At 50.0% G+C, this 6000-nt stretch overlaps 1 long non-coding RNA gene across 1 annotated transcript; it reads right to left on the bottom strand.

The window, feature by feature from the left end:
* Positions 1 to 6: 6 nt before the first annotated feature.
* Positions 7 to 5979, bottom strand: LOC135980458 (uncharacterized). The gene is made up of 3 exons (XR_010597520.1): positions 4881 to 5979; positions 3026 to 3127; positions 7 to 2631 (listed from the first exon to the last, which is right to left on the bottom strand). It is a non-coding gene; the product is annotated as an uncharacterized LOC135980458 (long non-coding RNA).
* Between the last annotated feature and the right edge of the window lie 21 nt (positions 5980 to 6000).

Genomic DNA, 6000 nt, shown 5'->3' with positions numbered 1-6000 from the left:
CCCTTACACATCCGAAAGTTTCGCAGCCACTGTGATTCATCCCAGACCTGCAGCACTATGCGGTCCCACCAGTCTGTGCTTGTTTCCCGGGCCCAGAATCGCCGTTCCACACCATCAACATGACCCATTGCCACCATGATGTCCACGGCGCGGGGTCCCATGCTTTGCGAGAGGTCTGTGCCCCTCTCAGACTTAATGTCCTCACTGCGCTGCCGTAGCCTCCTCGCCCGATTTCTCAGCATCTGCCTTTGAAAAAGGTGGATGATAAGGTGCGAGGTGTTGACAACGGCCATAACTGTAGCGATGATCGCAGCAGGCTCCATGCTCGCAGTACTGTGGCGTCCGCGCTATCAATCACCAGAAAAGTGCGCGAACTGATCGCCCGCCGGCGCTTTCAGGGAGGGAGGGCGGGAGTGAGGGTTGAATGACGACAGTTACTCAAAACCACCCTTGACACATTTTTTGCCCCAGCAGGCATTGGGGGCTCGACCCAGAATTCCAATGGGCAGCGGGGACTACAGGAACTGTGGGATAGCTGCCCACAGTGCACCGCTTCCAATGTCGACGCTTGCCCCGTTAGTGTGGACTCACAAAGTCGAATTACTGTCCTTAGTGTGGCTTTGACTTTGTAATATCGGTTCCACAAATTCACTTTAAGTAAAATCGAACTACTCTCGTAGTGTAGACATACCCTCAGGGATCAGTTCTGGGTCTGGTTCTGTTCAATGGCTTCATCAAGGGTTTAGATAATGGCATAGAGAGTACACTTATTAAGATTGTGGCGATACTAAGCAGGAAGGGGTTGCAAATGCTTTGGAGGACAGGATTAAAATTCAAAATGATCTGAACAAACTGGATAAACAGTCTGAAGTAAATAGGATGAAATTCAATATGGACAAATGTAAACTACCCCACTTAGGAAGAAACCATCAATTGCACACATCAAAATTGGGAAATGACGCCTAGGAAGAAGTACCACAGAAAGGAATCTGGGGTCATAGTGGATCACAAGCTAAATATGAGTCAACCGTGTAACACGGTTGCAAAAAAAGGCAACATCATTCTGGGATGATTAGCCCGAGTGTTGTAAGCAAGACACAAGGAGTAATTCTTCCTCTCTACTCTGTGCTGATTAGGCCTGAACTGGAGCATTGTGCCCAGGAAGGATGTGGACACATTGGAGAAAGTCCACGGGAGAGCAATACGAATGATTAAAGATCTAGAAAACATGACCTATGAGGAAAGATCGAAAGAATTGGGTTTGTTTAGTCACAGAAGACAGAGAGGGGACATGATAACAGTTTGCAAGTACATAAAAGGTTGTTACAAGGAGGAGGGGAAAAATTGTATTCATCAACTTCTGAGGACAGGACAAGAAGCAATGGGCTTAAATTGCAACAAGGGAGGTTTAGGTTGGACATTAGGGAAAAAAATCTTGTCAGGATGGTTAAGCACTGGAATAAATTGCCTAGAGAGGTTGTGGAATCTCTCTCATTGGAGGTTTTAAGAACAGGTTAGTCAGGGATGGTCTATATCAGAGGTCTTAAAACATGCGGCCTGTGGGGCTAGTTCCTGCAGCCTGCAAAGCTCCCCGTGGCCCACTCCCCACCCCCTCCAGGCTGGGGGTGGGCAAACTATAGCCCCCGTGGCGCCGCAAGCCCTGCGCCGCTCCCTGAAGCGGCCGGCACCACGTCCCTGTGGCGGCGGGGCGTGGGGGTGGGGGCAGAGGGCTCTGTGCGTTGCCCTCCCTTCCAGGCACCGCCCCTCCGCAGCGCCCATTGGCCGGGAACGGGGAACCGTGGCCAATGGGAGCTTCGGGGCAGGTATCTGGAGGAGCAGCAAGGCCAGTGCACGGAGCCCTGTGGCCCCTTCCCCAGGGGCCGCAGGCATGTGGTTCCGGCTGCTTCCCGGAGTGGCGCTGGGCCAGGGCAGGCAGGCAGGGAGCCTGTCCTGGCCCCGGAGCTGCTCTAGGTAAGTGGCGCTGGGCCGGAGCCCACACCCCAACCCTCCTGCACCCCAACTCCCTTCCCTGAGCCCCCTGCCGCACCCTGCACCCATCCTGCACCCCAACTCCCTGCCCTGAGCCCTGGCCACACCCCGCACCCCTCCTGCACCCCCTGGGAGCAGGGAGGGGGTGGAGTTAGGGTGGGGAATTCAAGGAAAGGGGTTGGAATGGGGGCAGGGAAGGGGTGGGAAAGGCAGGGAAGGGGCGGGGCCTAATAGAAGGGGCAGAGTTGGGGCAGGGCTGGGGGCAACAGGGGAGGGGTGTCAGTGATGTGGCCCTCGAGCCAATGCATTAGTCCTCATGTGGCCCTCGTGGCCATTTGAGTTTGAGATCCCTGGTCTAGATAATATCTAGTCCTGCCTTGAGTGCAGGGGACTGGACTAGATGTCCTCTCGAGGTCCCTTCCAGTTCTAGGATTCTATGGTACTAGAGCAATAGTTGGAGATTTCCCGAAAAGCCTCATTGTAGACAAGGTCTATGAGTGGGAGCGAGGATCTCCTGTCAGTGGCTCCAGGCTAAAATCCACAAGCAAATACTGATGGCTGTTCAGAGATGGTCACTTGAAAAGAGGCGATGGGTCTCTTGTCACTTACCCTGAGCTACAGCGTAGCCGTCTCCCGTCCTCCCTGCAGAGAGAAGGCAAATTTCAGTGAATGCAGCTCCCGAGATAGGAACCGACTCCGATCTGTGCCCACAGCTCAGAAACAGGACCCCTGGCGCCAGTAATGGACTCAAGGTCCCAGGCGCTCACGATCGGCAGGAGAGAAAGACACGACACAGTTTCCAAAGATCTCAGTCCACTGGCTGCTGGGCTCGCTGGAAAACCAAGCCTCATATAAACTGTAACCCGCACCAAGGTTCTGGGTCTGGCCCTCCAGCAGCTCCCATCGGGGTCATTAGCTCAGTCCCGCAGTGGGACAGTCACACAGTACTGACACTGGCTCCTGTATTGCTGTTGGCCTTAGGTAGGTGTGCAGGGCCCGGCAAGTCCAGGAAATGCCCCCAACCCAGCCATTTTACCTGGGCATTGCTTTTTCCAGAAGAATACTCCGATTATAACACCAATCAGGACAGCTGCAGTGATAACTCCAGCCACAATGGGAATCAAACTATTATTTGGTTCTGAAATGGAATGGAGAGAATGAGCAATGGGGAAAAATCCCCCACTAAAACCCCCCTTTCATCCCAGTGCAGGGATCAGTCAGTCAGCTCCCCAGATAAGGGCTGAATCCTGCAACCATCCACCCCTTCCAATGCAGCCACCATGTACCTACCAGGCATTATACCCCACCACAGAAAGTCCTGGACACTAGACCCAGCCTCTACCACTTCAATTCATAATAAATATTTAGCACTTAAAATAGAAGATTTTTATAACATTAATCAATCTTCATAAACCTAATTATGGGAGAGAATGAATGTCAGTATCGTCCCTAAACAGGAAAGGGGGAGACTTGCTGAAGATCACACAGAGTCAGTGAAAGAGCCAGGAATAGACCCCAGGAATCCTGACTTCCAGCCCCTCCTCCCCTAACCCACCTGCCCCCACTCCCCTTCCAGGAGTCCTGGCTCCCAGCCCCTAACTCCCCCTTGACCACCCTGACTTTCATGACTAATGGAACACAGTCCCATTGTGTGATTCTGGTGACAAACTGGAAACTGACCTCAAAGCTCTGGATTTCCTTGCCATGAATATAGTTAGACACAATGCGTGTTTTTTGAGGGGGCAGGAAGTGAAGAGGGGACGATAGAGATATTTTAATACTGTTCTTGGTTTATATGAACCTGTTAAACCCCAAGTTCTGTATACACTTTAAGTTTCATTAATCAGCTTCTCCTGTTGTCTGAAAGATCCACATAATAATACAGCAAAAAGAAAAATATTTCTAAGAGAATAAGGAAATGTGGTTTATGACACAAAAATTGGCAGGGACGTAATAGCAGGATTATGATGTGAAACCATCTGTTGACTAGATTTCCAGTGCAGGCTGCCCTTTTAGAAATTGTTTGCACTTCCAAATGCTGCATTTTTCCACTTCCCAATTAACCAAGCAAAAAGATGGGTAATAAATTCTCTCTCGACTTCCTTGTGCTAGGGGCATAGGAGACTCTCCCCCGATGCAGGGTTCTAATCTGCCTCCTCGCTCCATTCCAAGGCCAGACCCTCTCTTCCAGCATCACTGCGCACAGAAACAAGCTGCTCCCAACATTAAATCTCTACCTCTGGCCACATGGGCCCATAGAGTCGTGTTTCTGAGAACCTGCTGAATCCTAGGACTAGAAGGGACCTCGAGAGCTTATCTAGTCCCGTCCCCTGCACTCATGGCAGGACCACGAGTGCATGAAGTTGAGAACGGGCTGGAAGCTGAAGCAAGACCAACTCTGTCTGGAAATAAGGGGCAGATTTGAGCTTCTCCTGGGATGTGATAAATTCTCCATCCCTTGGAGACTACATCTGGAATGGAAATCTCTTTCTGAAGGATCAGCACTAGTTTGCCCACAGATGACCAGACTGTGATTCCCCCCTGCCCTGGACTAGGCAGGAGCTCAGATCAGATGATTAGAATGGTCCCTTCAGGCCTTAATGTCTCATTGTTAATCTTCTCCCTTCAGAGACACTGTATTGCTGAGATGTATCCAACAGCCCCAGAGGCAGCAAACTGGAGAGCAAGACATGAGCCCCAGGCACTGTGGGTCCCAGCTCTAGCACAAGAACTTGACTGCAGGGGGACAGAGCCAAAGAGGACAGGGCCTCACAGACCCTGAGGAAAGTCCAGCTTCAGCCTATAAATCCAAATGAGAATTTTTCAGGGGTTGAGTTTAATGGATTCCCCCTCTCCCACTAGGAAAACAGGCAAACACACAAACTCCTTACCCCAGGAGACAGAGAGTGGCTCTAACAGGCTTTCATGCTCCACTTGACATGAATAATGGGCTTTGATCTTGGGATCAATCTCCATTGTCACCCAGGTCTGGTAGGTCCCATCCCCATTGGGTAGAATGCCTTCAGAGTAGGTCTCCTGCTGTCTGCTCTCCCCATTTTTCAGCCAGGTCACGGTGATGTCCCGGGGGTAGAATCCACTGACCTTACAGGAGAGGGTGGTGAGGCCGTCACGAGATGACCTGTCGCTCACTCTAGCTGTTGGGCACACTGGGAAAAAGAAGAAACTCAAGTGAGGTGTTTTCAAGCTCTAATCCAGGCAGCATTTTCTAGAGCTTTGCAGCATGAAATTCTGAGACCCGAGCAGTGGGAGAGGATGAGAATCCATGAGACAGAATCCCTCTGATGAGAGAGAACCATCATGTTAGAGGATTTCTGTGCCGAATTCACAGTATCAGCAACGGTGAATCCTGAATCCAGGTCCCTGACCTGGCCTCTGCTCCAAACCACAGAGACACAAATACTTTGACAGGCTTCACTAAACTCCAAATACAGGTGTCAATCACACACTAGGTTTGTACCCATCTCCTCTCAGTCCCTGGATTTGAAAGAGAGGAGAATCTTGCCCTGGCCAGGGAGCAAAAACTGGACTGAATAAACTGACCAATTAGAGATGGAAAGGGCCCATTAAACAAAAAGTGACACACAGTGCTAAATTGCCCCTCAAACGAGCTAATATGAATTGGCTAATTTCTTGTAGGTTGTTACCAAATCTATTTACCCCAGTATTATGGATTTCAAAAGGAATTATGCTAATGTTGAAAAATCAGTTTCCCAGCCCCCTGGCACTGAAATACACATTACAATGCTGTGTATGGATTTTTCTTGTTGGCATTTGTAAAGATGGCAAAGGACAAGATAATGTTCTGCTGAGGTTTGTGAGAGAAATAAGCAATTAGGATAATTGTTGCAAAAAACTGGGTAGAAATTTCAAGTAACCTTGAACAGCAAGTGCAAACTGTTTGGGAAGGGAAAGATCAGGGTGTGTAATGATGCTAACTAATCTGGGAAATGTGTGTATATGGTAACAGACAAGGTACATAAACGGGTAATA

Source organism: Chrysemys picta, unplaced genomic scaffold, assembly GCF_011386835.1.
Source record: "Chrysemys picta bellii isolate R12L10 unplaced genomic scaffold, ASM1138683v2 scaf3429, whole genome shotgun sequence".
In the NCBI taxonomy this organism is placed as follows: Eukaryota; Metazoa; Chordata; order Testudines; family Emydidae; genus Chrysemys; species Chrysemys picta.
Note: the sequence above shows the minus strand (reverse complement) of the source record. Positions and strands in the feature narration are given on the sequence as shown.